The sequence below is a fragment of the Gymnodraco acuticeps genome, unplaced genomic scaffold (assembly GCF_902827175.1).
Source record: "Gymnodraco acuticeps unplaced genomic scaffold, fGymAcu1.1, whole genome shotgun sequence".
In the NCBI taxonomy this organism is placed as follows: Eukaryota; Metazoa; Chordata; class Actinopteri; order Perciformes; family Bathydraconidae; genus Gymnodraco; species Gymnodraco acuticeps.
The window spans coordinates 3373439-3382311 of NW_022991375.1; the positions used below are offsets into that span (position 1 = coordinate 3373439).

Genomic DNA, 8873 nt, shown 5'->3' on the forward strand with positions numbered 1-8873 from the left:
TCAAACTAAAGTGGTAGAGACACGGCAGAATTCCTACAATGAAGCGGGACATTGAACTGTTCACCCGTGAGAGGGCGATCAACAAAAGAGAGCGAGCGCCCCGTTGAGGGAGTTTACAGATGAAAAGACTCAGCCATGTTTATGCAGCACTGCACGTGGAGATGTGGTCTCGCAAATCGCGCAGATTACATAGGCCTACATGTATATAAACCTGCGGCGGAAACCCCTCTTGTCCGTCAGTGAGTGTGATTATTTTATAAAAGTAACGAAGTAACGCGTGTCGGGACAATGTTAGTAACTGTAGTGTGATTACTGAATTACAACGCGTTACACTACTCCGTTACCGACAAAAGTAATATTATTACAGTAACGCGTTACTTTGTAACGCGTTACACCCAACTCTGCTCATTATATAGAGTGATATAATATGATAGGATATTATATCATTCTGTTTTTTATCTCTAGAAAATATATTTAAGAGAATTTTAAGATTGTGAATGTGGAGTCAATTTGAGGTACTTTCTATATCATTGGGTGAATTGGTAGTAGGCTATACTGCATCAAATACAAGTTATATATATCAAGATTGAACCAGTGCATGGGAAATAACAATAATATTCTAGTGAAGCCAAAATAAACGGTAGTAAAACATGGGAAAAAGCGGGGAAAATACACATCACAAAAGTATAACAAAATGGTACTGGCTAATTGTATAATTACCTGACCGGATTAGTTATTTACACATATGTTAACTATATGGGCAAATTCATACACTGTATTACTTGCCAGCGTTACAAAAATAAATACATTATGTTTAGTGTAAAACAATATTAGCCTACTGGAGTAGCTCCACAGGTAGGCATACCTCCACAGGTATGTTTTCTTGATTTTTCTTAAAGGTACAGTAGATCATAAATCCTCATGTCATGGTACAGCTTGTACTCGTGTCGTAATGTTCTGAGTAAAACGAGGCGTCCTAAAGGTGTGGTACTCGGACGTAAGGAGATAAACAAGCCCCACGTCAACATCCGCTCACTACAACAAACAATGGGGGCAGTCACGTCGCGCATGTCTTCCTCGTCCCCGGTATCGCGCCTCCCCCAGCAGCTGCTGTCCTCCTGAAACTACTGGATCATCATTACAGCCTGTTCATTCAGTTGCGGGCTGTGCTGCATTCAAGGACTATGGATCTGTTTTATAGCGGATTTTCAATTTGGAAATTCCATTGATCTGTGCATTCTATGAATAACTTTTACTTATGATGTTTTAAGTAGCCTACAGAATGCATTAATTGTATGCGTTTTTTTTATAGTGTGCTACTATCCCTTTTTAAAAAAAAAAGTAAAACATCTTAATAATTCCTCCAACACTGTGTTTTTTCTACCTCATGGAATTGTACATCTAATTACAGAAGTAGTATTTACAACAGCCCCTGAAGGCAGCATTACACACATGAATAAGCCCTTGTGGTCATTACTTTGGTGATGGTTGACCTATACCTCACAATAATCAATCAATGATAGCATAATCTCTACAATAATACATTTTGACTTTTATATGTCTTTTGTACAATTTTACTGATTTATCATAATAAAGAGGGTTATCATGAGGGGCATTTCAGTTTCGAAAAACGTTGATGGACCATTTAAATATGCCAATAATGATTTACAATGTCATTCACTTTAGTACGTTGTATAGCTTTGATGAAAACTACAAAGAATTGTTTTACGAGACCTTTGATTTACAACAGTACTGATTCAGATATCTGCTTTTGAAGAATGTGATATTTGTTTATCTTCACTATAAAGTTGATAAGGAATAATAAGCCTATCTGGGTCATAAATTAACTCCTCACTAACTATTAACAACAACTCAGACATTAAAGTAGGTCATGCAATATCACAGTGCTCCAACTTTTCTACCAAAACAAATTGTGAATCATTGAAAATACACTACAGTATTTTCTCCTTTTGGCAGAGCAGTATGGTTTAGCATGCATTAAGTTAATCAACTCTAAGTTTCCCTTTGTCGTGAATGAATCCGTAACTTTGAGGACACGCGGCCAGTCAAAACATCCTTCACACACGCAGTCGTGCAAAAATCCCCTTTAAAGCCTTCTATATCAATTAGATTAAATGGTGACATTTTTTGACAGCCCTTAATAGTCTTATTTCCACTTGTGGTTGCTCATCCACAACACCACCATCCCTTATCTGTTCCTCAAACATCGTCTTTAGTGTTGTGGTTGTAGATTGCAACCTACTGACTAATCCTCCCATTTGTTCATTACAAAAATGGTCCTTAAAGCCCAGCACTCTTCCTGGGGACTGTTAAATCATGGATGTGCAAAAGTCAAACACTATGGATGGTGATCTGATCCCATATTTCAATTTCTGCTTATAGATCCACCTAAATCCTTCAAACACTCGGTTCATTACATGTGAGGCTGGAGAATGTTAAACAAATAAGACTAAACATTTAAAGTGCGTATTTATGGTGCTGTATTATTAAGAGTGGTAGCTAACAAGAACTTCAGCAACACACACACTGACTGTATAGTGATGTATCCGCACACCCCAGGTTACTGGAAAGTATATTTTCAACTTTTCCAAAAGTTGGAAAGATTTACAACAGGGGGTCACTGTCCACTCACCCGCTACCCAAATAATCCAAACAGCTGCATCCGCTGTTTATATACAAACCCTGTTGTTACACAGTACATCGAGTAACAGCAAAACAGAAGGGGCTCAACGTTTCCCGCCTTTATGTCATAGACCATCGCTTTAATTCATCCAGGAAGATCCTCATGACCCGGATTAGCGCTTCTCTGTTGGGATCCTATACTTCCAAACAACTTTAGAGGACCTGAATCAAGCTTATAATTGAAAGGTCACCTATTATGCAAAATCCACTTTTATTCATAAATATGTGTCGCCAGTGTGTTAAGAGACTCGAAAAGTTTCAGGAAAAAAGATTCTCTCTCTTTTTGTTCTGATGAAAATTAGCTGATCAGATTTGGCAACATAGTGATCGCACAACAGTCTTTGTTGGGAAACCATTAGCCACTTAACAACTTACTAAGGTAACACCCGTCCACCTTATCACCTGAATGTCCTCCTAGAGCACCATTGTGTTTTTTTAAACCAACACATCCACATACAGTAATCAGCACTTTTGAAACAGGGCTGATACAGAGGGGTTAATGGGATGCTACAATGTAAGATATGTTTGGTATTTCGAGCCAAACAGTTCAGAGACATGTTTTGTATATCTGAGACCTATAATATATTGTTGTAAAAGAGTTCGATAGGGGGCCTTTAATGTAATCTCTACAGGCCAAGGGAAGATTTACCCCAAAATAAAAAAACAACATTGATCTCTTACCTGTAGTGATTTCTTATCAATCTAGATTGGTTTGAGTTGCAGTGATTTTTCTATGAATTGTCATTTGCAGTTTCACCCCCGAGCTAATGTTGTGTCGTCCTGACCTCACATACTTTCCTCAGGAATCAAAACAGAGGCTGGTTAGGCGCAGCTTCCCCTTTAGTGAACGGTCCAACTCTCTCTGCACAGGCCGACCTGCTGCTGCTGGAATGTGTTGCTCCTGCCAAGTGTAAATAAATGATAGTTTACCAAACACTGATGTCAAAGAGATCATTTATGTTCAGTGGGTATTTTTGCATGCATGCAAAAGTATGGAATAAAACAAACAGTATGGAAGGGAAGCAGGCTGTTAATGGCAATGTAATGTTGCCAATGTAACCAAATAAAAAACCCATCTCATATTCATCTAAGCAATTCCTGCGTAGCCCCAAAAGTAGTAGTTTAGAGATGGCACTCACACACAGTGTTACTCCAGCTTTGTTTGAGTGTGTCCTCACTAACTCTGCCTTGGCATGTTTACTATGCCTACAATTGGTGCTTGAGATAAAGATATAAAAGCTATGACCACTGACTCTGCCTCTGGGAGAATTAGGTTAACTCAAAGTGTGTTGATCTTATTTTCTTATGTAACACAGAATCAGTCATGCGGGTCATTCAAACAACACCATCTCTTTTGTACTGCAGAGCTAAATGCTTTTTCCCTGTTTCCAAATGATTTGCTGGATATTGGTTCAATATTAAAGAGCAACTATGCACATCTGATTGTCACTGTGTTGAAGATAATTTGTACTTAATCAGTTAGACATTGTGAACACATGAATGAACAACCTTTAATGAATTACTTGTCTTGTGCCTTTGCCTTTTTTAGATCAGGTTGTAAGATACGATCTTCAATAATTTCACAGTCTTGTTTGTTTCACTTCTTCGAAAATGGGTCAGCTGACAGTCCCTGTGGTTGTGAGACTTTCAATTGCTTTCTTTTAAACAGCACAATAGTTACTTTTTTTTAAAATCATAGTTTACTTATTCTTTCAAGAATACCTGCGTCAAAAGGGTTTAGAAATTCTGTCAACGGTGTAGACCAAGAGTGTACTCACATTTTGTAGACGTCCGGTTAGATTAATCTTTGCCCTCAGGCACTCCCAGACCAAACAATGATTTAATGATGATATATCATTTACATTTACCCAGCCATCTTAGTCACTCAGTAACAACCATATCAACATCAAGATAAACCAGGACAGTCTTATCAAAGCTGTTACCATACCTTAAAAAATAAGATAATGAATATTGAATATACTGTAGACAGGCGGAGAAAAACCTCACATCAGAGGAGGAGCTGACGCACTTCTGGTGGTAAACTGACTTTACAGCCAAATCAAATTCACATTGTTTATCTGTCTGTTGACCTGTTTACTACAGGTGCAATAATTACATGTGGTATCAATTCATAAAACACCTGGGTGCTGGCTGTTGTGGAAAATTATTTTGGTTGCTGAAAGTTAGATGAGAAGATGCCGCACATTTAGGTCCAGTTTGTAGGATTAAGCGTCTTTAGTGTTGAGGTTGTAGATTGCAACCTACTGAATAATCCTCCCATTTGTTCATTACAAAAATGGTCCTTAAAGCCCAGCACTCTTCCTGGGGACTGTTAAATCATGGATGTGCAAAAGTCAAACACTATGGATGGTGATCTAATCCCATATTTCAATTTCTGCTTATAGATCCACCTAAATCCTTCAAACAAAATAAGACTAAACATTTAAAGTGCATATTTATGGCGCTGTATTATTAAGAGTGGTAGCTAACAAGAACTTCAGCAACACACACACACACACACACACATACACACACACACACACACACACACACACACACACACACACACACACACACACACACACACACACACACACACACACACAGGAAAGTAAATGTTCAACTTTTCCAAAAGTTGGAAAGATTTACAACAGGGGGTCACTGTCAGAGCCACAACTTGAATGTTGTCATTGTTTTCACTAAAACACAATACAGGCTGGAACCTTTCTGCATTAGTCATCCATTTACATCAGCCAACAGACCATTTACTACGTGACCTACAGACACATATCAAGTCATGTGCGTCTGAATCACAGTCTCCTGTTACAAGCCTGTTGCATCACTTGGGTTGTCATGACTTGTTGACATTTTCAATTTGAAAATACCATTGTGCATTCTATAAATAACTTGTACTTATGATGTTTCAAGTAGCCTACAGAATGCATTACTTTTATGCGTTTTTTTATAGTGTGCTACTGTCACTTTTTCTTAAGTAAAACATCTTAATAATTCCTCCAACATTTAGTTTTTTCTACCTCATTGAATTGTACATCTAATTACAGAAGTAGTATTTACAACAGCCCCTGAAGGCAGCATTACACACAATGAATAAGCCCTTGTGGTCATTACTTTGAACATGTTTTGAAAAGTACTGGTGAGTTGACCTATACCTTTCAAGTTTGCTTGCATTTACTTTTCAACACAATAATCAATCAATGATAGCATAATCTCTACAATAATACATTTTGACTTTTATATGTCTTTAGTACAATTTTACTGGTGTATCATAATAAAGAGGCTTATCATGAGGGGCATTTCAGTTTAGAAAAACGTTGATGGACCATTTAAATATGCCAATAATGATTTACAATGTCATTCACTTTAGTACGTTGTATAGCTTTGATGAAAACTACAAAGAATTGTTTTAAGAGACCTTTGATTTACAACATTACTGATTCAGATATCTGCTTTTGAAGAATGTGATATTTGTTTATCTTCACTATAAAGTTGATAAGGAATAATAAGCCTATCTGGGTCACAAATTAACTCCTCACTAACTATTAACAACAACTCAGACATTAAAGTAGGTCATGCAATATCACAGTGCTCCAACTTTTCTACCAAAACAAATTGTGAATCATTGAAAATACACTACAGTATTTTCTCCTTTTGGCAGAGCAGTATGGTTTAGCATGCACTAAGTTAATCAACTCTAAGTTTCCCTTTGCCGTGAATGAATCCGTAACTTTGAGGACACGCGGCCAGTCAAAACATCCTTCACACACACAGTCGTGCAAAAATCCCCTTTAAAGCCTTCTATATCAATTAGATTAAATGGTGACATTTCTTGACAGCCCTTAATAGTCTTATTTCCACTTGTGGTTGCTCATTCACAACACCACCATCCCTTATCTGTTCCTCAAACATCGTCTTTAGTGTTGAGGTTGTAGATTGCAACCTACTGACTAATCCTCCCATTTGTTCATTACAAAAATGGTCCTTAAAGCCCAGCACTCTTCCTGGGGACTGTTAAATCATGGATGTGCAAAAGTCATACACTATGGATGGTGATCTGATCCCATATTTCAATTTCTGCTTATAGATCCACCTAAATCCTTCAAACACTCGGTTCATTACATGTGAGGCTGGAGAATGTTAAACAAATAAGACTAAACATTTAAAGTGCAAATTTATGGTGCTGTATTATTAAGAGTGGTAGCTAACAAGAACTTCAGCAACACACACACACACACACACACACACACACACACACACACACACACACACACACACACACACACACACACACACACACACACACACACACACACTGTATAGTGATTTATCCGCACACCCCAGGTTACTGGAAAGTACATTTTCAACTTTTCCAAAAGTTGGAAAGATTTACAACAGGGGGTCACTGTCAGAGCCACAACTTAAATGTTGTCATTGTTTTCACTAAAACACAATACAGGCTGGAACCTTTCTGCATTAGTCACCCATTTACATCAGCCAACAGACCATTTACTACGTGACCTACAGACACATATCAAGTCATGTGCGTCTGAATCACAGTCTCCTGTTACAAGCCTGTTGCATCACTTGGGTTGTCATGACTTGTTGAAACTGCCTTACAGGAGGGCCACACAAAGACTCTGGGATGGGTGTGGGTTTTGAAAAAAAGTTGAGGAACAAGTTGTTAGGACACAGCCCAACATGTTGTTTAATTTAAGGTAACATTTTGGGCTGCACAGGATTTAGCAGTAGTCATTAAAATGGGTGAGCTTTGACCCAGTGCTGATACTCTGTCGTGTATTATCTGTTCTGTTTGCAGGGAACATTGTGGTCACAAACTTGGAGATCAAACACACTTCACCTGGGTGACCCCTGACTGGCAGAGAGCCGATACAAAGGGCAGGAGACAGCTTTAGTTAAGCTATTACTGGCTATGTCTTTACTGTATTCGAGGACGAGGCAGAAAGAAAATAAGAAAAAGGAAACAAGTAAAGAAAACAGTATCCAATTTGCTCTTTTGTTCCTCAAATAAAAAAGTTATACAATAGATGCTTACGTTTTTCTGTTATGACAGGCCTTGCATCCTGTGTCCTCACAGGACACCATCTAATGATTTATTTCACTTTACACAACACCTAACTCCCAGAACTCACTGTCCATGATACCTAGAACTAATTTGTATAGCATTTTTTTAAACAAATTGCTTAATGGGATGAAAATAAGAGGACACAATTACACTAAATTAATAGGAAGTGTATTGCACTTTTAAAAATAGATTATGTCAACAATGTGTTTTACGGGATGAAAAGAAGAGGGCATAATAAGACTAAACCAATAAGAAGTTACAATTGATAAGGGCATGCAATCACAAAAAAACCAATAAAGTAGTATTAAAATGGAATATAAAGAGGGAATAAATTAGAATACAATGAAAACATAGTTTCAAGCCAGACTAAACAAAAGTACAGGAGCTGTAGAGTATCAATTGCATAAAGACGTGATTACAGTCACAGTCCATGCTGAGTTATGATCTTATTTACTGTAATACGCAGCCAGTGGATCCTAAAAACCATGCAATCTGCCAGGTGAAAGTCCACTGGTTTATCAAGTATTGGGACACTGCAACCCACATATGCTGAGCTAATTCTATCACAGTTGGATGGCCTGCAAATGCTATCTTTGTTTCACAATGATTGCTGCCAGGAGCCGCAGGGTCGGACGCACAAACCCATTCACACAGAGGTCACAATTAAGTGTTTTTATAAATGGCCAGATATGTAGACTATTTGATCTGACATTTCCCATCAATAGATTACAATGGTCTGCATTTTGCTTAGTGAATGACTGGGACATTTGCATGGTGGTTATATTTTTCCCCTCAAATGTGCCTATTGTCCGATGTGTTCCTATCCTGGGCCTCACATTACAAGCCCACAGAGCCGCTATTGTATCTTGACAAGGACCTTTCACACACTCATTTCCAATACCAGCACTTATTGGCAGATCCACAGTGTAACAGTCAGCCACTTGCAGGTGTGGACATTTCCACTGCACTGTGGCACATGTTAAGTAAATGAAACAAATGGATCTAGAGTCACAAACATCATGCTTAGATATGCTGAGGCTTGCTAAATACACACGTCACCACTCAGATT

General features: G+C 38.1%; 1 protein-coding gene across 1 annotated transcript in view; it reads right to left on the reverse strand.

Annotated features, from left to right (window-relative positions):
• si:ch211-193k19.2 (uncharacterized protein LOC100034574 homolog) overlaps positions 1 to 8873 on the reverse strand; it is a 1126861-nt gene that overhangs the window by 100795 nt on the left and 1017193 nt on the right. The window lies entirely within an intron of this gene.